At 45.6% G+C, this 23815-nt stretch overlaps 1 protein-coding gene across 2 annotated transcripts in view; it reads right to left on the reverse strand.

Annotated features, from left to right (window-relative positions):
• The window catches only part of parp10 (poly(ADP-ribose) polymerase family member 10), a 49758-nt gene extending 40113 nt beyond the window's left edge, over positions 1–9645 (reverse strand). The window contains exons 1-2 of one of the 2 annotated variants that reach the window (XM_072576422.1): positions 9451–9643; positions 8918–9191 (exon numbers count right to left, since the gene is read on the reverse strand). The gene's annotated coding sequence lies outside the window, so the exon portion shown is untranslated. Of the gene's footprint in view, positions 1–8917; positions 9192–9450 lie in introns of both variants that reach the window. The other variant, XM_072576423.1, reaches the window with a different exon arrangement.
• Between the last annotated feature and the right edge of the window lie 14170 nt (positions 9646–23815).

Raw genomic sequence — 23815 nt, forward strand, 5'->3', positions numbered from 1 at the left:
ATTTGCTGCATTATAAAAGTCTTGCTACAACAGTACAGGACAAAGGTGAGACCACACCTTTAGGACTCTGCACGGTTTTGCTGTCCTGACTTGAGGAAGGATAGTCTGCTTCAGAAAGCTGTTTCAAGAAAGCTCATTAGGCTGATTCCTGGGAAGAAGCTGTTGCCTTATGACCAAGGCACGGTCAGTTTGGAGCTTTAGCTGCTGAAATTTAGAAGGATGAGAAATTATTCTGTTAAAATATTACATTCCAAGGGCATTGTTTCTCCTTGTAGGAGTCGAGAGGAATGAGGGCTTGCACATTTGAGGTAGACAGGAGGAGGAATTTCTTCTCTCAAAGGGTTGTGAATCTATGGAATTCTTTACCACAGAGGGATATCGAGGCTGGGTCATTAATTATATTTAAGGCTGAGATAGGCAGATTTTTACTCAGTAAGAGAATCAAGGGCTGCAGTGAAAAGGCTGGAATATGAAGTTGAAGTTTATCAGATCAGTTTTGAATTCATTGAATGGCAGAATAAACACAATAAACACACAATTATGTGATGTCTTATTGGTGGATAGAGAATGTTCTGCCCTATGGAACTCGGAGACACTTTAGAACTAAGGGGGTCACACATCTGAGCTGAAAATAAGGAGGAATTTCTTCTCTCAGACTAGAAGTGGAATTCTCTACCCCAACGTCTATGAGGCACCCTCGTTGAATTTATTCAAACAGATTTTTGATTGACAAGTTTTCTGGGAAGCAGGCATCAAGTGGAGACAATTAAATTATTAGTGAATGCTGGAATAAGTTAGATGTATACTGCCCGTACTTATATCATCTTACATTCCCAGAGACCCAGGTTCAATTCCCACCTCAGGCAACTGTCTGTGTGAGGTTTGCACATTCTCCCCCTGTCTGCGTGGGTTTCCTCCGGGTGCTCCGCTTTTCTCCCACAATCCAAGCACATGTAAGTTAGGTGAATTGGCCTTGCTAAATTGCCCATAGTGCTAGGTGAAGGGGCAAATGTAGGGGAATGGGTTTGGCTGGGTTGCGCTTTGGCGGGCCAGTATGGACTTGTTGGGCCGAAGGGCCGGTTTCCACTCTGTAAGTAATCTAATCTAAAAATAATTAAATGAAGTTTACAGTCTAGCTATTTTTGTTGGAAAGACTGTTGTTCTAATCTTTTTATTAAGATTTAGATTTTAGATTTTATTGTCACGTACTCACGTATAGCAGTACAATGAGAAGTGTATACTGTAGAATGAGAAGTGTATAACTACAAATTGAGGGGTGATAGATTTAAGACAGATGTCAGAGGCAGGTTCTTTATGCAGAGAGTGGTAAGGGCGTGGAATGCACACCTGCTAATGTAGTTAACTCAGCCACATTAGGGAGATTTAAACTATCCTTAGATAGGGACATGGATGATGATGGGATAGTGTAGGGGGACGAGCTGAGAATAGTTCACAGGTCGGCACAACATCGAGGGCTGAAGGGCCTGTTCTGCACTGTATTGTTCTATGTTCTATGTCACCACACAAGGCACCATCATAGGTCCCAAGGTACAAAAAAAACTTATACACAAGGTAGTAAGAATAATGAGAGTTAAAACGTTAAGCAGTACCTCATAGAATAGGAAAAAAAGATAAGAGTTTATATTAAAGTCTTTCGCTGTTTAAACTAGGAAAATAAAGGAATCAGTTAGAAGTTCAGCAGTGTTCATAGAGTCATAGAGGCGTACAGCACGGAAACAGACCCTTCGGTCCAACTTGTCCACGCTGGTTAAAACGGTCCTAAACCAATCTCATCCCATTTGCCTTCACTTGGCCCAAATCCCTCGAAATCCTTCCTATTCATATACCCATCTAGATGCCTTTTAAATGCTGTAATTGTACCAGTCTCCACCTCACCCTCTGGCAGCTCATTCCACACACGCACCACCTTCTGCATGAAAAAGTTGCCCCTTAGGTCCCTTTTAAAATCTTTCCCCTCTCACCTTAATCCTATGCCCACCCCAGGGAAAAGATCTTGTCTGTTTACCCAATCCATGCCCCTTATGATCTTATAAACCTCTATTGATGAGTCCTCCTCTTTTTACTTCTCCATTTCCTAACTTATTCCCAAGATCTGTAATGTTGGACATGTTATTTCTTCATTTTTCTCAGCTTTTTTTCTGAAAGAACATGTACTGAAAAGCCTGTATCTAGGTATCTTGCACCTAAGAGAGCGACTTATAAACCTGTCACTGTACTCATGTGAGTACAGGTGATAATAAAGCTCATTCTAATTCAAGTCTTGCTTTGTTTTGGAACTTTGAAAACAAAAGTCAAAACAACAGCAGTTTAAAAGGGAGAAGAGCAGTCAAAGGAAGCACATGGTGAGGTCAGTGCAGGAGAGAGAGACCGAGAGAGACAAAACCTGCACAGTTACTGCCTTTGCTGTTTTTGAATTCGTGTGTCGCCGGACATCGGAGTGCATCTGGAAAAGTTAGCAAACAGTGAATTTCACAACTAATCTTGGAGGAACTGGTTTGGACGAAGTTCACAGCACAGAATCAGATAAGTTCATTGTTGTTTTAAGTCTGTCCAAGAGAAAGGCTGCAGTAGTGAGTATAGTGGGTTCTTTCTTGATTATATGTTTTTGGAGATAAGTCTCTTGATTAAACTTAAAATATAAGCCATAGCTCTTAATTTAACCTGGGGCAGTGTTTTGTAGAGGAATAAGACGGTGTTATTTTCTGGGTCTGTAGATTGTGAAGGAGCAAAAATGGCCTTTGCAGTAATATGTACTTCTTGTCAGATGTGGGAGTTTAAAGAGAGTTTAAGGGTTACTGCAGATTATATCTGTCATAAATGCTTTTGGATGCGAATCTTATCAGATCGAGTGGATCTGTTGGAGAGACAGATTGAAGCGATGAGGAATTTGCAACAGCTACAGTATGTGATGGATGGCAGTTATAGGAAGGGAGGAAAGTCTCAGATACAGTCACATAGATGGGTTAACTCCAGGAAGGGTGAGAGAGATTGACACCTAGGGCAGGAGTCTTTTGTGGGTATACCCATTTCAAACAGGTATGCTGTTTTGGAAAATGTAGCGGGTGATGGATTCTCAGGGGAACGTAGCACAAACAGCCAAGTTTCTGGTGTTGAGACTGGCTCTAATGCAACGAGGGGTACATTGGCTTCCAAGAGATCAATTGTGTGAGGGGATTTCTGTAGTCTGAGGTACAGACAGACGTTTCTGTGGCCAGCAGAGAAAAAGCAGAATGGTGTGTTGTTTCCCTGGTGCCAGGATCAAGGATGTCTCAGAGAGGGTGCAGAATGTTCTCACGGGGGAGAGGGGCCAGCAGGAGGTCATTGTCCACATTGGAACCAATACATTGGAAGGGAAAAGGTTGAGATTCTGAAGGGAGATTACAGAGAGTTAGGCAGAAATTTAAAAAGGGGGTCCTCAAGGGTAGTGATATCTGGATTACTCCCAGTGCTACGAGTTAGTGAGGGCAGGAATAGGAGCATAGAGCAGATGAATGCATGGCTGAGGAGCTGGTGTATGGGAGAAGGATTCACATTTTTGGATCATTGGAATCTCTTTTGGGGTGGAAGTGACCTGTACAAGAAGGACGGATTGCACCTAAATTGGAAGGGGACTAATAAACTGGCAGGGAAATTTGCGAGAACTGCTCGGGAGGATTTAAACTAGTAAGGTGGGGGGGGGGGGGGGGTGGGACCCAGGGAGATAGTGAGGAAAGAGATCAATCTGAGACAGTTGAGAACAGAAGCGAGTCAAACAGTCAGGGCAGGTAGGGACAAGGTAGGACTAATAAATTAAACTGTATTTATTTCAATGCAAGGGGCCTAACAGGGAAGGCAGATGAACTCAGGGCATGGTTAGGAACATGGGACTGGGATATCATAGCAATTACAGAAACATGGCTCAAGGGTGGGCAGGACTGGCAGTTTAATGTTCCAGGATACAAATGCTACAGGAAGGATAGAAAGGGAGGCAAGAGAGGAGGGGGAGTGGCGTTTTTGATAAGGGATAGCATTACACCTGTGCTGAGGGAGGATATTCCCAGAAATACATCCAGAGAAGTTATTTGGGTGGAACTGAGAAATAAGAAAGGGATGACCACCTTACTGGGATTGTGTTATAGACCCCCTAATAGTCAGGGGGAAATTGAGAAACAATTGTAAGGAGATCTCAGTTATCTGTAAAAATAATATGGTAATTATGGTCGGGGATTTTAACTTTCCAAACATGGACTGGGACTGCCATAGTGTTAAAGGTTTAGATGGAGAGGAATTTGTTAAGTGCGTATAAGACAATTTTCTGATTCAGTATGTGGATGTACCTACTAGAGAAGGTGCAAATCTTGACCTACTCTTGGGAAATAAGGCAGGGCAGGTGACTGAGGTGTCAGTGGGGGAGCATTTTGGGGTCAGCGACCATAATTCTATTCATTTTAAAATAGTGATGGAAAAGGATAGACCAGATCTAAAAGTTGAAGTTCTAAATTGGAGAAAGGCCAATTTTGGCGGTATTAAGCAAGAACTTTCGAAAGCTGATGTTCGCAGGTAAAGGGACGGCTGGAAAATGGGAAGCCTTCAGAAATGAGATAACAAGAATCCAGAGAAAGTAGATTCCTGTCAGGGTGAAAGGAAAGGCTGGTAGGTATAGGGAATGACAGAAGAAATTGAGGGGAAAGTGAGGACTGCAGATGCTGGAGATCAGAGCTGAAAATGTGTTGCTGGAAAAGCGCAGCAGGTCAGGCGGCATCCAAGGAACAGGAGAATCGACGTTTCGGGCATGAGCCCTTCTACAGGAAGATTCCTGAAGAAGGGCTCATGCCCGAAACGTCGACTCTCCTGTTCCTTGGATGCTGCCTGACCTGCTGCGCCTTTCCAGCAACACATTTTCAGCTCTGAAGAAATTGAGGGTTTGGTTAAGAAAAAAGAAGGCAGCATATGTCAGGTATAGACAGGCAAGGTCGAGTGAATCCTTAGAAGAGTATAATGGAAGTAGGAGTATACTTTAGAGGGAAATCAGGAGGGCAAAAAGGGGACATAAGATAGCGTTGGCAAATAGAATTAAGGAGAATCCAAAGGGTTTCTACAAATATATTAAGGACAAAAGGGTAACTAGGGAGAGAATAGGGCCCCTCAAAGATCAGCAAGGCAGCCTTTGTGTGGACCACAGAAAATGGGGGAGATACTAAATGAATATTTTGCATCAGTATTTACTGTGGAAAAGGATGTGGAAGATATAGACTGTAGGGATATAGATGGTGACACCTTGCAAAATGTCCATATTACAGAGGAGGAAGTGCTGGATGTCTTGAAACGGTTAAAGATGGATAAATCCCCAGGACCTGATCAGGTGTACCCGAGAACTCCGTGGGAAGCTAGAGAAGTGATTGCTGGGCCTCTTGCTGAGATATTTGTATCATCAATAGTCACAGGTGAGGTGCCGGAAGACTGGAGGTTGGCAAACGTGGTGCCACTGTTTAAGAAGGGTGGTAAGGACAAGCCAGGGAACTATAGACCAGTGAGCCTGACCTCGGTGGTGGGCAAGTGGTTGGAGGGAATCCTGAGGGACAGATGTACATGTATTTGGAAAGGCAAGGACTGATTAGGGATAGTCAATATAGGCTTTGTGCATGGGAAATCATGTCTCACAAAGTTGATTGAGTTTTTTGAAATAGCAGCAAAGACAATTGATGAGGGCAGAGCAGTAGATGTGATCTATATGGACTTCAGTAAGGCGTTCGACAAGGTTCCCCATGTGAGACTGATTAGCAAGGTTAGATCTCATGGAATAAAGGGAGAACTAGCCATTTGGATACAGAACTGGCTCAAATGTAGAAGACAGAGGGTGGTGGTGGAGGGATGTTTTTCAGACTGGAGGCCAGTGACCAGTGGAGTGCCACAAGAATCGGTGCTGGGCCCTCTACCTTTTATCATTTACATAAATGATTTGGATGCGAGCATAAGAGGTACAGTTAGTAAGTTCACAGATGACACAAAATTAGAGGTGCAGTGGACAGCGAAGAGGGTTACCTCAGATTACAACAGGATCTGGACCAGATGGGCCAATGGGCTGAGAAGTGACAGATGGAGTTTAATTCAGATAAATGCGAGGTGCTGCATTTCGGGAAAGCAAATCTTAGCAGGACTTTTACACTTAATGGTAAGGTCCTAGAGAGTGTTGCTGAACAAAGAGACCTTGGCATGCAGGTTCATAGCTCCTTGAAAGTGGAGTCGCATGTAGATAGGATAGTGAAGAAGGCGTTTGGTATGCTTTCCTTTATTGGTCAGAGTATTGAGTACAGGAGTTGGGAGGTCATGTTGTGGCTGTACAGGACATTGTTTCGGCCACTGTTGGAATATTGCGTGCAATTCAGGTCTCGTTCCTATCGGAAAGATGTTGTGAAACTTGAAAGGGTTCAGAAAAGATTTACAAGGATGTTGCCAGGATTGGAGCATTTGAGCTATAGGGAGAGGCTGAACAGGCTGGGGCTGTTTTCCCTGGAGCATCGGAGGCTGAGAGGTGACCTTATAGAGGTTTACAAAATTATGAGGGGCACGGATAGGGGAAATGGACCAGGTCTTTTCCCCCCAGAGTAGATGATTCCAAAAACAGCTTCTTGCTATCTTCCCCCTTGATAATTTTTGTACATATTACTAGATTCTTTATATTCCAGATTTTTATGAAATGAATTTATAATCTAAACAGCTCCAATGCTGGGATTCAAACCTTTGCATTTACCTAGCCACTAGGTACGGTGGCACAGTGGTTAGCACTGCTGCCTCACAGCGCCAGAGACCTGGGTTCAATTCCCGCCTCAGGCAACTGACTGTGTGGAGTTTGCACATTCTCCCTGTGTCTGCGTGGGTTTCCTCCGGGTGCTCCGGTTTCCTCCCACAGTCCAAAGATGTGCAGGTCAGGTGAATTGGCCATGCTAAATTGCCCGTAGTGTTAGGTAAGGGGTAGATGTAAGGGTATGGGTGGGTTGCGCTTCGACGGGGCGGTATGGACTTGTTGGGCTGAAGGGCCTGTTTCCACACTGTAAGTAATCTAATCTAATCTATAACTTATCCATGAACATTACAGGTATGTTACCGCCTCTTCCAATGCTAAAAATCATGCAACACCAGGTTATAGACCAACCACCTGATGAAGGAGCAGCACTCCGAAAGCTGGTGCTTCTAAATTAACCTGTTGCACCATAACCTGGTGTTGTGTGATTTTTAACTTTGTCCACCCCAGCCCAACACCAGCTCCTCCAAATCATGCCTCTTTCAACGGCAGCAAAATCTCTTGAGAAGTTGGAATGTTCTGGGGTTATGGCCAGCAGGGTGTCAATTTGCAGTGTATTCTCCCATGCAAAAATCATCAACTTGTTGTTTACGAAAAGAAATATAGCACTGAATCAAAACCTGGCACTGGGTGTAAGCACAAGGTCACTGACAGGCCTGACAAGACAGTGCCATTCCTGAGAAACTGCTGCTGCAGAGAAAAGCAATTTGCAGCTGAAAGTGTGCACTTGTTTGACGTGCAAATAATCTTTAGAGAGAGAGAGAGAGAGAGGAATAATCAATTAGCAAATGGCTGCTCACAGCAAGTTTCGCAAATCTGTAGGCCCAAGGCCTCAGCTTAGTCACCAGTGCACGTTATGGAACAATGCAATCTCTAACAAGATTATTGGTCAGATGTTTGAAAAAAATTAATGCTAACGGTCTGATGCGGGGGCGGGGGGAGGGGTGGAGACAGAGACACACACAAACACATATAGAGAGAGACACATGCACAGATGGAGAGAGAGAGAGTGAGAGAAATTGTATGTTGTCTCAGAAATATTATAAAGCACAAAATATTCAATTAAATCTATTTTCAAATAATAATTATGAAATAATAGTTGAACAATTAAATACAGATAGAATTATTTTAAGAATAAATAATATTGTATAAAACAGAGCTGGGAGCACTAGTAAACAAAAACATAGTTAAAACACTTGTCCCAGTTTATAATTTTCATCCACCAAAGGACTGTCTGGAACAGACAGTGGATAAATAACAAGTTAAAATGACTGGGCATGTTCCATTTCACCTGCTCTCGATCACACCCAAACATCAAGTTCCAGATCAGCTCTGGCAGAAGGGAAGAGTTAAACATCCCCCCACCCCCTTCTCTTGAAGACAGTTAATGGGTTTCAATCCTTGCCACAACTTGCACTCACATAATCTTTTAACCACGTTGAAATAAAATCAGACAGAACCTCATGGGTGTAGGATCAAAACTGATTTGACACCTTTCAGTGGGACCTGAACCCAGAAGGCTCCGAGTCAAGTCCCACCTGCTCCAGAAGTGTGGAGTGACATTTGCCAACAAGTTAATTCGAAAATATCTTTAGCCACACTGTGCAGAGGATAATTAGGGCAGGCGACTGAAGGAGATAGAGGACAGAATGAGGTTCGGGGCCTACCCTGTCCTCAATTCCACATCTTAAAGAAGTAGAGAGGTTCAGGGAGGGTATCCCAGAGGGGTAGCCATTCCTGATGAAGGGCTTTTGCCCGAAACATCGATTCTCCTGCTCTTCAGATGCTGCCTGACCTGCTGAGATTTTCAGCACCACACTCTTCAACATCACTTTCTCCTAGACGTTCCTGGGGCCTAGACTCTAAAAGGGATGTAAAGATCAGAGTTGGAGGAGCACAGAGATTTCGGGTAAGGAGGCAGGAGGTGGCTACAGGACTTTTCCCTCATCATTTTCCCCAACCCCAAGTGGGGGGGTGGGGGGTGGGGGGGAAGGGGCAGTTGCCAGGTGAACCCAATCCACCAGCCCCCAGGGGCAGGGACAACAATCTGCCAGGTGACCCCCCTCATCCCCCGCAATTGCCCCTCCTGGGGGTTTCTGTGGGACTGATACCTACCAGACTATAGCAGCAGAAGCAGAGTTGGGGGGTGTCTCTCAGAGAAACACATCGACATCTCCTCTGGGTGGGCAAGAGGAATCCATGGATCTGGGAGACGCGAGGTTGCTAGCAGCAAATACAATGGTTGGTCCAGGAGCGTGGGAGAGCTGTGTCCCTGTAAAACTGGGAGAGAGAGAGACGCAGCCTCTGGGAACTCCGGGAGAATTTCCTCTTCCTTGTTCCGCCAGCTCCTCAAACTGGGGACGGCCAGAAACGAAACCAAAAGTGAAATCTGCAGCGCAAGAAAAAAAATACCCGACGCCCTGGTGCAGAATTACAAACGCAGCAGTTCGCTAACATTTAACCTGGCCGCCTTTCCCAGCTCATTCCCGGCTGCAGGAGATACTGCGGGTTAATCCCTGTGAACTGAGGCCGATTCCCTCCCGGACTCCCTCCTCTCTCTCTCTCTCTCTCTGAGTCTGTGTGAGGGGTCACTCTTGTGTGTGTCGGTAGCAGTTCCGCACCCTGTTGTAAAGTTGAGGAATACTCACTCATCCAGCCGCTCCCCCCCCCGGTCAGGGGATTTCCACTGGGACAGGGAGAGCAAACCAGCAGGAACACTTCCCAGGCTCAAGTCCCCGCCCTTTAACACACACACACAGACTGGCATCAAATACATAAATACACACACAGCCTGGCAGCAAATACACACACAGAGGTAACACAGACTGGCAGCAAATTCATAAACACACATACACTCACACAGACTGGCAGCAAATACACTGTGGGCAGCACAGTGGCAATGGGTGGCACAGTGGTTAGCACTGCTGCCTCACAGCACCAGAGACCCGGGTTCAATTCCCGCCCCAGGCGACTAACTGTGTGGAGTTTGCACATTCTCCCTGTGTCTGCGTGGGTTTCCTCTGGGTGCTCCGGTTTCCTCCCACAAATGTGCAGGTCAGATGAATTGGCCACGCTAAATTGCCCGTAGTGTTAGGTAAAGGGGTAAATGTAGGGGAATGGGTGGGTTGCGCTTCGGCGGGTCAGTGTGGACTTGTTGGGCCGAAGGGCCTGTTACCACACTGTAAGTAATCTAATCTAATCTAACATAAACACACACACACAAACACACAGACTACCTCACCTTGCTAAGGATATGTCCTAATTATTTTTAATCAGCCAACACAAGTTATAACACACCTCCTCATTCCTGATGAAGGGCTTTTGCCCGAAACGTCGACTCTCCTTCTCCTCAGATGCTGCCTGACCTGCTGTGCTTTTCTAGCACTACACTCTCGGCTCATTTCCAAATGAGGCCAAACCCTGACAATATCCAGGCTTGGGTTAACAGGTCATAGAGTTATACAACACAGAAACAAACCTTTCAGCCCTGGCAAGTAACATTCAGAGAGTCATAGAGATGTACAGCATGGAAACAGACCCTTCAGTCCAATCCGTCCATGCTGACCAGATATCCCAACCCAATCTAGTCCAACTTGCCAGCACCCGGTCCATATCCCTCCAAATGCTTCCTATTCCTATACCCATCCAGATGCCTTTTAAATGTTGTAATTGTACCAGCCTCCACTACTTCCTCTGGCAGCCCATTCCAGACATGTACCACCCTCGGTATAAAAATGATGCCCCTCATGTCTCTTTTATATCTTTCCCCTCTCACCCTAAACCTATGCCCTCTAGTTCTGGACTCCCTGACCCCAGGGAAAAGACTTTGCCTATTTACCCTATCTATGCCCCTCATAATTTTATAAACCTCTATAAGGTCACCTCTCAGCCTCCGACACTCCTGGGAAAATCAGCCTCTCCCTATAGCTCAAATCCTCCAACCCTGGCAACATCCTTGTAAATTTTTTCTGAACTCTTTCAAGTTTCACAACATCTTTCCGATAGGAAGGAGACCAGAATTGCACGCAATATTCCAACAGTGGCCGAACTAACGTCCCTGTACAGCCGCAACATGACCTCCAAACTCCTGTACTCAGTACTCTGACCAATAAAGGAAAGTGTACCAAATGCCTTCTTCACTATCCTGTCTACCTGCGACTCCTCTTTCAAGGAGCTGTCAACCTGCACTCCCAGGTCTCTTTGTTCAGCAACACTCCCCAGGACCTCACCATTACGTGTTTAAGTCACTCAACCACTAAACAATTACAATCTTCCATGAGAGCAAATCGAACCATCGCCTGGACAAGTTAGACTCAAGGGTCTGTTTCCATGCTGTACATCTCTATGATATTCAATGGTGTTACCATCACTGAATTTCCCACTACTGTTATGACACAGACAGCAAAACCAAACCAGCTTTTCCACCTCTGTATTCACAACAGAGTAAAATTGAAACCTTCAAAGACTCTCAAAACTGACTATAATGGTTTCTAACCAGACTTTTGACTAATCAGTCCCAGACTTTGCAAGTAATCAATTTACTGCATACAGTGGGCGGTACAGTGGCTCAGTGGTTAGAACTGCTGCCTCACAGCACCAGGGACCCAGGTTTGATTCCAGCTTCGGGCAACTGGGTGGAGTTTGCACATTCTCCCAGGGTCTGCGTGGGTTTCCTCCGGGTGCTCCAGTTTCCTCACACAATGCAAAGATGTGCAGTTCGGGTGATTTGGCCATGCTAAATTGCCCGTAGGGTTAGGTGCGTTAGTCAGAGAGATATGGGTCTGGGTGGGTTACTCTTCAAAGTGTTGGTGTGGACTGGTTGGGTGGAAGGACTTGTTTCCATACTGTAGGGAACCTAATCTAACCTAAAAGGTTCTGCTTGCATTGCTATAGTAAGGATATTATTAAACTGGAGAGGGTGAAGAAAAGGTTTACCAGGACTAGAGTGTTTGAGTTATATGGAGAGGCTGGGATTTTTTAAAACTGGAACATAGGAGGTTGAGAGGTGATCTTTTAGAGGTTTATAAAATCATGAGAGGCATAGATAATATGAATAGCTAAGGTCTCTTCCCACTTGGTAGGGAAGTTCCAAATGGAAGGGGGTATCATTTAAGGTGAGAGAAGAAAGATTTAAAAGGGACCTGAAGGGCAACGTTTTCACACAGAGGGTGGTTCGAATAGGAATGACCTGCCAGAGGGAATGGTACAGTTACACTTAAGATATTTGGACAGGTACATGAATAGGAAAGGTTCAGTGGGATATGGGCCAAAAACAGACAAGTGGTACTAGTTTTGTTTGGGCACCTTGGTGAGCATGGACAAGTTGGACCAAAGGGTCAGCTTCCATGCTCTTTGACTCTTTGACTCTGTGACTTGGCAATTTATTAACAATATAGTAATTTTAACAGAGCAAAAATTAAACGACAAAGAAATCTAATTCCTGGAGGGATTAAATGAATCCACAGTATCAAAGTGTCTGATCAGGACCCAACCTGCAAGTAACGTCCAGGCCTAGCTTTATCAATAATCCAAAGCCTGTTTGGTCTGATTTCCTTTAACACAAGTTGCTCCTCACAGAGCAAAAGTGACCTTTAATTCACCTTTCTCAGTTCACAGCGTCAATTCAAAATTAATAATGGAACACAATAATGAAAAGTCAGTGTGGGCTCTAAAACTATCAACATCCTCTGGCTTATCATTAACCAGAAACTGTATTGGCTAGCTGTACAAATACAGTGTCAACAAGAGCAGGAATACTGTGGTGAGTAACTCATCTCCTGACTCCCCAAAACCTGTCCATCATCTACAAGGCACAAGACAGGAGTGTGATGGGATACTCCCCACTTGCCTGGATGGGTGCAGCTCCAACAACACTCAAGAAGCTTGACACCATCCACAACAAAGCAGCCCACTTGATTGGCACCGCATCCACCTTCAACAGTCACTCCCTGAACGACTGACTTTCAGTGGTAGCAGTAGGTACCATATGCAAAATTCCACATTACAATCCCAGCTGATGCTAATGCTGGACAAGAAAGCTCCCAGAATCAAACCTCATTGAGGTGAAAGTGAGGACCGCAGATGCTGGAAATTACAATCAAGATTAGAATTGAGCTGGAAAAGCACAGCAGGTCAGGCAGCACCCGAGGAGCAGGAAAATCGATGTTTCGGGCAAAAGTCCTTCATCAGGAATGAGGTTGGGAGCCTCCAGGATGGAGAGATAAATGGGAGTCCCACAGCCACAGCCTATTCAACCTCTCCCTATAGCTCAAATCCTCCAACCCTGGCAACATCCTTGTTAATCTTTTCTGAACCCTTTCAAGTTTCACAACATCTTTCCGATAGGAAGGAGACCAGAGTTGCACGCAGTATTCCAACAGTTGCCTAACCAATGTCCAGTACAGCCGCAACATGACCTCCCAACTCCTGTACTCAATACTCCGATCAATAAAGGAAAGCAAACCAAATGCCTTCTTCACTACCCTATCTATTTGTGACTCTACTTTAAGGAGCTATGAACCTGATAGTGACAGAAGTAAGATTCTGTAACCAAATAATTTTATAAACCCTGGCACCAGCTGAACAGCAAAACAGCCTCAGGATCCTGTTTGCAAAATGTAAATTCAATGTGTTCAGCTAAAACAGGAATGCAGTCAGCTCTGCAAGCCTTGAAACTGGAAGTTGTTGTCTACGTTTAGAAGTAACTTTATTTCAATCCTGACTTGCGCATCAGTATCACGTGGTCAGCCTGCATGCTTTCTAGTGAAGAGTTTCATGAAAGCTACAGTGTTGTAGTCAGTAACCTTAATATTCCAATGTCAAGTTTACATTAAAATACGATTTACTTAGACTGTGCAATCATGTTAGGCTAACTATTTTTAGTTTGGTTTTTACTGACCTTTTTGGTGCTTCACCCCTAACTCTGCTTTTCCCATCAGAATCATTATTAATACTGCATCATTTTCTAATACACTGGTTGTATGAGAACACAACTACTGTGTTATGGGAGAACTACCTGGAAGGAGAGCATTTATTTAGAACACTAGCTTTCAGAGCACTGCTCCTTCATCCAGTAGCTGTAGAGCAGGACCATAAGACAATTTATGACAAAAAATTAGTGTCATGACTAATGCTTCCAAATAAACCTGTTGGACTATAACCTGGTGATGCGTGTTTTTAACTTTGTCTACCCCAATCCAACACCAGCACCTCCCAACGTGTAAGGAGAGCAAAATTGCACATTACTCCACTGATTGTTTTTGTCCACACCTGGAGTGTTATTCAACAAATCCTCATGGACAGCAAGTATCCCAGTATGTAATGTAACTGTGGGAGAAGGGAAACCATTTTGACAGCAGAAGCCATTTTCCCTGCTCAGAGGAGACATGCTAGCTAAACTGCTGAAGCCACTCAGAGAAATTGGCTGTGACAGCCATTTCCCTGACCGCAGGGAACACATTAGTTAAATATCCCGCTAACCGGATTCTCTCACTGACAATGCTGTTGTACCTCTGCACCCACTGATAAGTCCTCCGAGGGGTCTCTCTGTCTCCCTCCCCATGGGAGCTCCAGCTAAAACAATACCCCTGCAGATGTCACCAAACTATTCAATATTGGTAGTCTCTGACTACTTGCTACTCTGAATAGGATGGTACCCGATCAGTTCAGCTAATCAATGTTGTTAGACCAGCAGTATTGTTAGCCTTCTCTAATGTTGTTAAACTATTGTAGTTAGACCTGCATTGGTCTGTAATAAAAATCAACCATTTATAACCCTTTATAAAATGTACCTGAGGGAAGAGGTTAAGACTCATCAGTGCTGAGTGGTCATTGCCCTCTTCCCACGATATTGTGAAAGAAACAAATGTGTCAATTTCACAAGGTCTGCGTATGAGGTTTATTGGAAATGGGAAAGTTCTCCAACAGTAACACACTCATCAGCTGAGAGGCTGGGCAGTGAAGGTCTGCAAACCCATAGTAATGGGAGGGGGAGTTAAAACTGTCCATGAGATATACTCTAGGGGAATCCCCAATGCAGAAGCGCTGAAAACTGTATCAGACTTCAGGCAGGCAGTGTGGGAAGCCCTGTTATATTGAAGGACAGATCAATTGTAATAAGCTGTGAATCTAGATTTCATCCAGCAGTGGGCTTATTGTTAGAGAGGAAGGAACATGTCATTGAACCAGAACGTAACTGAGAGAAGCCCAGGAACTCTGAGGGAAAGTAAGTTAAAAGATGTGGACATGTCCCAATCCACATTTGGAGTTTGGACTGGATGGCCTGTTGTCAATGCAGAAACATTGGTGTTATGGATGGAGGAGAAAAAGCACTCAGGAAGCAGTTCAGGCAGCATCCAAAGAGCTTCGAAATTGATGTTTCGGGCAAAAGCCCTTCATCAGGAATAAAGGCAGTGAGCCTGAAGCATGGAGAGATAAGCTAGAGGAGGGTGGGGGTGGGGAGAAAGTAGCATAGAGTACAATGGGTGAGTTGGGGAGGGGATGAAGGTGATAGGTCAAGGAGGAGAGGGTGGAGTGGATAGGTGGAAAAGGAGATAGGCAGGTAGGACAAGTCCGGACAAGTCATGGGGACAGTGCTGAGCTGGAAGTTTGGAACTAGGGTGAGGTGGGGGAAGGGGAAATGAGGAAACTGTTGAAGCCGAGGACATGGAGGTCCTGGGCCTCCTTCACCACCGCTCCCTCACCACCAGATGCCTGGAGAAAGAACGCCTCATCTTCCGCCTCGGAACACTTCAACCCCAGGGCATCAATGTAGACTTCAACAGTTTCCTCTAACTGCAAATAGACCCTCTAACTGCAAATTCTCTTCGGTACTGCTTTCACAGCAACTGGCAAGTGAAATTAAGCTGGTTTTCTTCAGGAGTTACATATTTTACTGGAAAGAAAGACACAGCATCTGCATTTTGCCAAAATCTAAAGGCTTCTGCCACTACAAAGAACAAAGAACAAAGAAAGCTACAGCACAGGAACAATAAGCCGTCCTTCAAACGTGCGCCAATTCAGATCCTCTATCTAAACCTGCCTAAGGATCTGTATCCCTCTGCTCCCTGCCCACTCATATATCTGTCTAGATACATCGTAAATGACGCTATCATGCCCACCTCTATCACCTCTGCTGGCAACGCGTTCCAGGCACCCAACCCCCACTGCGTAAAGAACCTTCCAAGTATATCTCCCCTAAGCTTTTCCCCTCTCACTTTGAACTTGTGACCCCTAGTATTGAGTCCCCCACTCTGGGAGGAAGTTTCTTGCTACCCACCCTGTCATGATTTTGTAGGCCTCAATCAGGTCCTCCCTCAACCTCCGCCTTTCCAATGAAATTAATCATAATCTACTCAACCTCTCTTCATAGCTCGCGCCCTCCATATCAGGCAACAGCCTGGCCAATCTTCTCCGCACCCTTTCCAAAGCATCCACATCCTTTTGGTAATGTGGTGACCAGAACTGTATGCAGTATTCCAAATGTGGCCGAACCAACGTCCTATACAACTGTAACATGACCTGCCAACTCTTTTACTCAATACCCTGTCCAATGAAGGAAAGCATGCCATATGCCTTCTTGACCAATCCACTGACCTGTGTTGTCACCTTCAGGAAACAATGGACCTGAACACCCAGATCTCTTTGTGCATCAATTTTCCCCAGGACTTTTCCATTTATTGTATAGTTTGCTCTTGAATTGCATCTTCTAAAACGCATCACCTCACATTTGTCCGGATTGAACTCCATCTGCTATTTCTGTGCCCAACTCTCCAATCTCTCTATATTCTCTGAGAGTGCCCTTCACTATCTGCTACTCCACCAATCTTAGTGTCATCTACAAACTTGCTAATGAGGCAACCTACATCTCCCTCCAAATCATTTGTCTATCACAAACAACAGTGGGACACCATTCTCCATTCTGAGAAGCTCCCTTCCACTACTACTCTCGGACTCCTGTTGCCCAATTAGTTCTCTATCCATCTTGCTAGAACAACCTGGATCCCATGCAAATTCACCTTCTTCATCAGTCTACCATGGGGAACCTTATCAAACGCCTCCTAAAGTCCATGTATATGACGTCTATAGCACTTCCCCCATCAATCAACTTTGTCACCTCTTCAAAGAATTCTATTAGATTTGTAAGACATGATCTTCCCTGCACAAAACGATGGTACCTAACACTGATAAGCCCATTTTCTTCCAAATGGCTATCTATCTTATCCCTTCATATGTTCTTCAATAGCTTCCCTACCACTGACATCAGGCTCACAGGTCTGTAATTACCTGGATTATCCCTGCCACCCTTCTTAAACGTTATCGTGTACATCCGCAAACTGTTCCACAGCCTGGGAATCAATCAGATAGTTGTTGTGATCCACAGCTAGTCACAATCACACAAACCAATCTGCAACCTGTTACTGGTCAAAACTTGCTTTGTACAAACACTCCAGTGCTAGCCCATCTACCACCAGCCTCCACCCCACTGCTTGAGCAAAGTAGCAGTGTAAACATGACTTCCAATGAATTTCAGGAACTTCCTTTTCAAAAGTGCCTCAATCCTTGGTTTCAAACCAATCCTTTTTCCCCATTTCAGTCTGCAATCAAAAATGTGGAAAATAAAAGACACGGCCTTTGCAATTACCCTGGGAGGAGCTTGTGTACATGAGATGACAGTTAAAGAATAGAAAGGTGTTATCCTCACTCCTCCCTCCCCCACTGTTTTTCTGGGCTCCTTGGCCCTGGGGGAGAACCTTTTCCCAAGGAGTTGGGCGAGCAGTGGAGCCCCGAGCACCTGCTGCCCGATGACCTGACCTAGGGGCATTCCAGGAAGGGGTGTGCTGAGGGGGTTACCGTTGGTGATCCTGGAGGTGGGTTCGTTGGGGGTTTGAGGCCATTTGGCGGTGCCGGACCAGCTCCCACTCTCTCTTGAGAGCGACTTCCCGGAGGATGGTTCGGGCTAAATGGTGGGCACTGGGGACGACACGGAGTCTGTCTCCAGCGAGACTTTTGAGTCCCAGGTGCTCCCCATCAGGGAACTCTGGGACTTTGTGGAGGAATCCCGCAGTGGGTGGGATAGAGCCCAACTGGTGCTCGACCACTGGAGCTCCTTCGAGCTGGTATCTTGGTTGGCCCAGGCTGCTTGCCAAGCACCTGGGCTGGACATAAATGAGCGAAAGTGTGTCAGGAACTTCCTTGGCGCAGTCCTGGTGAGGGCAAAGGATTTTTTGTGCCCCTCCCTCATCCTCCCAGTAACTGTTTTAATTGTATCGATGGTGGTCATACAATACTAACAGGGGATTTTCACAGAGAAGTGGAGTGTTTTATTTCCCCCGCCGACTCCATTTTGATTTAAGTCCCTCCCCTTCACCCTTTGATCACTCAGCATTGCTTGTCATTGGTTACTCTGGTGTTTCCTTTCTTCCTGGTGGTGGGGAATGGATAAAGGTTTATACAGCTGTAGTCTTTCACTGTGTCTCACACAAAAAGAAACAAATATAACCAGGAGAAACAATAAACACTCCTGCTGTTAGGTGGTAGTCTGGGGGAAATTTTTAAAAAAGGAGATTAGAATCTCCTCAGTTCAAGGGAATAGAAAATAACCACGGCACGGTGGCACAGTGGTTAGCACTGTTGCCTCACAGCGCCAGAGACCCGGGTTCAATTCCCGCCTCAGGCGACTGACTGTGTGGAGTTTGCACGTTCTCCCCATGTCTGCGTGGGTTTCCTCCGGGTGCTCCGGTTTCCTCCCACAGTCCAAAAGATGTGCAGGTCAGGTGAATTGGCCATGCTAAATTGCCCGTAGTGTTAGGTAAGGGGTAGATGTAGATGTAGATGTAGGGGTATGGGTGGGTTACGCTTCGGCGGGGCGGTGTGGACTTGTTGGGCCGAAGGGCCTGTTTCCACGCTGTAAGTAATCTAATCTAATCTAAAAAAATATAAACAGTGCAGGTGACTGACGCTGAGCTGCCTGGCTACAGACAATGTACTGTGCATGAGTAAATAAAGGGTGATGGGATACCAGCCTCTGTCCAGTTATTTCACCACAAAATTACCACAAATTCACCTATCCATGTCTAAAAATAAGTAACAACAAAGATCATCATCCTCAGCAAAAATTGGATATCTATGATTTTTAACCTATTTTTAACAAGCTCCGCTCTTGTTTAGAAGGATGACGGGGTATCTGATTGAGATGTATAAGATTATGAAAGGATTGAACACTCTGGAGGAAGGAAGCATGTTTCCTCTGAGGGGTGAGTCCCGAACCAGAGGACACATTTTAAAAGTAAGGGGTAGGCCATTTAGAACAGAGTTGAGGAGAAACTTCTTCACCCAGAGTGTGGTGGATATATGGAATGCTCTATACCTCCATCCACCATGACCAGGGCCTCCAAGCCCGCTGTTTCTTCCTCTCCCGACATCCCCAAAAGTACCCTTCCACTGACACTCTCATTCGTTTGGCTGAACTGGTCCTCACCCTTAACAACTTCTCCTTCAAATCCTCCCACTTCCTCCAAACCAAATGGGTAGCCATGGGCACCCGTATGGGCCCCAGCTATGCCTGTCTCTTTGTTGGCTACGTAGAACAGTCCATCTTCCATAGTTACACCGGCACCACTCCCCACCTCTTCCTCCGCTACATTGATGACTGCATTGGCGCCACCTCATGCTCCCGTGAGGAGGTTAAGCAATTCATCAACTTCACCAACACATTCCACCCTGACCTTAAATTTACCTGAACCATCTCTGATACCTCCCTCCCCTTCCTGGACCTCTCCATCTCCATTAATGACGACCGACTTGACACGCATTTTTTACAAACCCACCGACTCCCACAGCTACCTGGATTACACCTCTTCCCACCCTACCTCCTGCAAAAGTGCCATCCCATACTCCCAATTCCTCCGCCTCCGCCGGATCTGTTCCCAGGATGACCAGTTCCACCACAGAACACACCAGATGGCCTCCTTCTTTAGAGACTACAATTTCCCTTCCCAAATGGTTAAAGATGCCCTCCAACGCATCACGTCCACATCCCGCACCTCTGCCCTCGAACACCACCCCTCCAACTGTAACAAGGACAGAACGCCCCTGGTGCTCACCTTCCACCCTACCAACCTTTGCATAAAGCGCATCATCTGCCGACATTTCCGCCACCTCCAAACAGACCCCACCACCAGGGATATATTTCCCTCCCCACCCCTTTCCGCCTTCCGCAAAGACCGTTCCCTCCGTGACTATCTGGTCAGGTCCACACCCCCCCCAATAACCCACCCTCCCATCCTGGCACCTTCCCCTGCCACCACAGTAATTGCAAAACCTGCGCCCACACCTCCTCCCTCACCTCTATCCAAGGCCCTAAAGGAGCCTTCCACATCCATCAAAGTTTCACCTGCAGATCCACCAATGTCATTTATTGTATCCGTTGCTCCCGATGTGGTTTCCTCTACATTGGGGAGACTGGACGCCTCCTCACAGAGCACCTCACAGAACATCTCCGAGACACCCGCACCGATCAACCCCACCACCCTGTGGCCCAACATTTCAACTCCTCCTCCCACTCTGCCGAGGACATGGAGGTCCTGGGCCTCCTTCACCGCTGCTCCCTCACCACCCGAAGCCTGGAGGAAGAACGCCTCATCTTCCACCTCGGAACACTTCAACCCCAGGGCATCAATGTGGACTTCAACAGTTTCCTCATTTCCATTCCCCCCCACCTTAGCCCAGTTACAATCTTCCAGCTCAGTACCGTCCCCATGACCTGTCCTACCTGCCTATCCTCCTTTCCACCTATCCACTCCACCCTCCTCTCTTACCTATCACTTCCATCCCCACCCCTATTCACCTATTGTACTCTATGCTACTTTCTCCCCACCCCCACCCCCCTCTCATTTATCTCTCCACCCTTCAGGCACTCTGCCTCTATTCCTGATGAAGGGCTTTTGCCCGAAACGGCGATTTTCTTGATCCTTGGATGCTGCCTGACCTGCTGTGCTTTTCCAGCACCACTCTAATCCAGACTCTGGTTTCCAGCATCTGCAGTCCTCGTTTTTACCATATGGAATGATCTGCTCCAGAAGGCAGTGGAGGCCAAGTCTGTGGATACTTTCAAGAGAGAGATGGATAGAGCTCTTAAATATAGTGGAATCAAGGGTTATGGGGATAAGGCAGGAGCAGGATACTGATTGTGGATGATCAACCATGATCATAATGAATAGTGGTGCTGGCTCAAAGGGCTGAATGGCCTACTCCTGCACCTATTGTCTATTGTAGATTCCATCATATGTAGGAGATCTCAGGAACAGTTTCTAGACTGATTACTAAACTTAGTGATCTCGGACTAAGCCACACTCTCTGCAACTGGATCCTCAATTTCCTGACCCACAGGCCACAGTGAAGATTGGAGACAATATTTCATCCTCACTAACACTCAACAGTGGAGCCCCCCAGGGGTGCATACTCAGCCCCCTACTGTACTCACTGTATACCCATGACTGTGTCACCAAATACCAGACTAATGCTATTTACAAGTTCACTGATGACACCACCATAGTCCGTCGGTGTTCAGATGGCGACAAAACAGACTACAGATGGAAGGTGGAAGACCTGTAAAAATGGTGCACTGAGAACAACCTAGCTCTCAATGCCGGCAAAATGAAGGAACTCATTATTGACATTTGACAGGATGTTACCCATGCCCCTCTACACATTAACAGCACAGAGGTGGAACGAGTGGAGAGTGTCAAGCTCCTGGGAGTGGTCATCCACAACAAGCTTTCTTGGACTCTTCATGTGAACACACTGGTTACAAAGGCCCAACAATGTCTCTTCTTCCTCAGGCAGCTGAGGAACTTTGGCATGAATACCCTTGCCAACGTTTATAGGTGTACCATCGAGAGCATTCTGTGTGGATGTATCACTACCTGATATGGCAACTGTACCATTCAAGATCGGAGACGGTTACAGAGAGTGGTGAACTCGGCCCGGACAATCACAAAGGCCAACCTCCCATCGAGAGAATCCATCTACCAGGCCCACTGTCAAGGAAAGGTCGCCAACACTTTTAAAGATCCAACCCATCCTGACAATGTTTTTCTACAACCTCTACCATCGGGGAGAAGGTACAGAAGCCTGAAGACACGCACCAGCCGGTTTCACAACAGTTTCTACCTTACTGAATACTGAATGGACTCTCAAACTCTTAACATTCGCCCGTACCTGTGTTTTGGTTTTACCTATTATTTACTTATCTATGCTACTTATTGATGTGATCTGCCTGCTTTTCACCGTCTCTGGACAATAAATTCGATTCAATTCATTTAGTACCCTTGTGGGTATGGAGAGATGACACTAGGGACATGTGTTTCTTGTGATTATGTTCAGACAGAGTTGAGGTTCAGATGGCGTACTGAGTGTATGTGAGCATTAATGTATTAAAAATACAGGAGTCTGTATTCGGCAGAGTGCTACCCTAGCTAGCCCAGGTCAGACTGTCACTTACGTTTGCTTGAATGGTTATCCTGTACTTGAGATGGGTAATCATTAGAAACTACCACAACATTTTAAAAGCCATGTGCTTCCAGATGGAGAACAAATGTAAGCCAGTGTAGACAGGGATGATGTTATCTAAGGGCAACATGTAAAAGCGAAATAGATAACAGTGGGTTGAGGGGGGATGAGGGGAGCTGGTTGCAGCGGGGTGGCTATGGATAAAAATCCTGGGTGTGGTGGTCAGTGAAGAAGGTTATCTCAGAGAACTTAATCAGACAGGCTGAGGAGTGACAGACGGACTTTAGATAAATATAAGGTGTTGCATTTTGGAAAACAAATCGGGACAGGACTAGTACACTTAATGGTAAGGTCCTAGGGAGTGTTGCTGAACAAATAGACCTTGGAATGCAGATTCACAGTTCTTTGAAAATAGAGTTGCAGTTAGACAGGATAATGAAGAAGGTGTTTGGTATGTTTTCCTTTATTGTTCAGAGTATTGAGTACAGGAGTTGGGAGGTCATGTTGCAGCTGTACAGGACATTGGTTAGGCCACTTTTGGAATACTGCATTCAGTTCTGGTCTCCCTACTATGGGAAGGATGTTGGGAAACTTGAAAGGCTTCAGGAAATATTTACAAGGATGTGGCTAGAATTGAAGTGCTTTAGCAAAAGGGAAGGGCTGAATAGGCTGGGGCTATTTTCGGAAGCTGAGGAGTGACCTCATAGAAGTTTATAAAACCATGAAGGGCATGGATAGGGTAAATCTTTTCCCTGGGTAGGGGAGTCCAAAACTAGAGGGCATAGGTTTAGGGTGAGGGAGGGAAAATTTAGAAGAGACCTAAGGGGCAATGTTTTCATGCAGAGGGTGGTACGGGTATGGAATGAGCTGCCAGAGGAAGTGGGGGAAGCTGGTACAATTACAACATTTAAAAGGCATCTGGATGGGTAGATGAATAGGAAGGGTTTAGAGGGATATGGGCCAAATGTTGGCAAATGGGACTAGATTGGGTTAGGATATCTGGTTGGCATGGACGAGTTGGACCAAAAGGTCTGTTTCCGTGCTGTACATCTTTATGACTAACTTATTTTTAAAAAGCCTGGAGCTTATTAATTTGGTCTAAAATGTTTGCCCTTTGTACATTTCATGGAAATCTGCAAAGATTTCCAATTTTCTGTTTATCTGAATCATAAACAGAAACAATAGGCAGTAAAGAGTCCAGAGAATAACCTTGTAGATTATCACCGGTAACAAGAACCCATTCAGAATCTTTCTTGGGAATAACAATTCTTTATCTCAGAGATTTCAATCAGCTTTATGTCATGACACCTCCCCTCCATACTGCTTACTGACTGGTATAAGTTGACAAGTTACCATGTTTTCTCATGGCCTGGAAGTTAGTTGTTTCTTTTCCTGTTTGAGGGTTTTTCGAATGTGTTCCAAGCTAATGGCTATCTCCAAGAGGGAGTTAGACCGGTTCATAACTGAGCGAAGATCACATCATTTGTGAGGTATGTGCTTTTA

Source organism: Chiloscyllium punctatum, chromosome 8 (genome assembly GCF_047496795.1).
Source record: "Chiloscyllium punctatum isolate Juve2018m chromosome 8, sChiPun1.3, whole genome shotgun sequence".
Lineage (NCBI taxonomy): Eukaryota > Metazoa > Chordata > Chondrichthyes > Orectolobiformes > Hemiscylliidae > Chiloscyllium > Chiloscyllium punctatum.